This window comes from Fistularia commersonii, unplaced genomic scaffold, assembly GCF_037954325.1.
Source record: "Fistularia commersonii isolate RoL2024-O1a breed Wild unplaced genomic scaffold, RoL_Fcom_v1.0 HiC_scaffold_42, whole genome shotgun sequence".
In the NCBI taxonomy this organism is placed as follows: domain Eukaryota; kingdom Metazoa; phylum Chordata; class Actinopteri; order Syngnathiformes; family Fistulariidae; genus Fistularia; species Fistularia commersonii.
Window position 1 is genome coordinate 902,501 of NW_028234000.1, and position 1,796 is coordinate 904,296.

Here is a 1,796-nt window from a genome sequence, read left to right on the forward strand (position 1 = left end):
GCAAACTTCTTGCGCTGCATGACTCGCCACTAAAGGAAATCAGCGATGTTTCCATGAAATCAGAAATAAAATACTTGAGCATTTTCCTATCCAAGGACCAAACGTTAAATCAATCCAGGAACATTGAATCTAAACTGAATCAAAGTAAAGCTTAATTCTAATATATGGCTCCAGAGAGATTTATCAATATTAGGCCGGATATATTTGACTAAAATGGATGTGTTTATCCAGATGTATATACCCAGCGTATTCCAATGCTGCTCCAAATCAACTCGTAAAATCTGTTAACCAAATCAATTTCAACTTTATCTGGAGGAACAGACCACACCATCTAAGAAAAATCACATATGGTGAAAGAAACAAGTGAAGGAGGGCTGAAAGTGATAGAGTCGGACTGCTTGAATGGGACATTGAAGGTGAACTGGTTGAAATCCTGGATCAAACCTCATCGTTCTTTCTGGTATTGTACTCCAAACTACTTATTCAACAAAGTCGGCGGCCTGAGTCTTCTGCTTATCTCTGACTTGGATATCAACAAGATTCCTGTCAAATGTTCAGAGTTCCATAAACAAATATTATTATACTGGAAAATGATATACGTACACAATTTCTCACCACACAGTATAATAGTTTGGAACAATCGATATGTACTGCATGGCAACAAACCTCTGTTTTACAAGGAATGCTTTGAGAAAGGTATATGGTCGATAATTGACTTGATGGATGACACTGGCAGTCCTCTGGACAATGAGCAGTTCTGTACTACACACAGATTCAAGCCTCCCATATTAGAGTTGCTAAAGTTACGAAACGCACTGCCTCGACAATTTGTATTCCTGACCAAAAATATAATGACGCACCGAACCGTACAACCACAGTTACCCCGACTATCACTCCAGGGAATCTCAATTGTGGACAGAAAGCGCGGCAACTCTTTTATTAGGAAATGTTTCACAGGAAACTTATTCCCTGGACGTCAAAAAAAAAAAAAAGGATATTTTAAATAAATTTGATGAGGAATCGATTGCCACGCTGCGAACTATGTATCTGACTCTACCCATACCCCCAAGGCAAAAGAGACCCACTTCAAAATTATGACTGACATCTACCCATCTAAGGAATTATCGAGGGTACGCTTTAATTTTGAAGATAATATTTGTACATTTTGTGAAGACAACATTGAAACCACTGACCATATATTTTTTCTCCTTCTCATTCCATCGTCACCAGTTTCCTTCTCAAAAGATGATATAACATTCTGTTTACTTATAAGCAACATAACAGATGAACTCTGTGTCAATGTTCTTTTAGGCCTGGCCAAGTTCTTCATTCACAAGAACAGAATGCAAAAATGCTCCCCAAATTTTAATGTCTTCATAAACGATTTTGAAATATAAAAAAAAAAAAAAAAATCCTTAAAACTTATGGAAAAATCCGAAAACAAAAAAATATAGTTACCCATGTCCGAGGTTCCTTTTTTTTTTGGTAAAAAAAAAAAAAAAAAAAAAAAAAAACAACTTGATTACATGTTACATTCCCCTTGCAATTTTTTTTTTTTTTTTTCGTTTTAATTTCTTATTTGTCTATCTATTGATTTAATTACTTCCTTTTAATTTCTTTTTTTGTCTCGCACTGTAAATTTCTCACAAACCTGTAACACTATTAACTTCTCATTACATACAGAACAAATGTCCTGATGTCCGTTGCTTCCTCATCCCTGGTTGTTTCATTGACATTCAGTTCTACCTTGCTATGTTTATTTGTACATTTGTATATTTGGGTGTACTATTTATGTT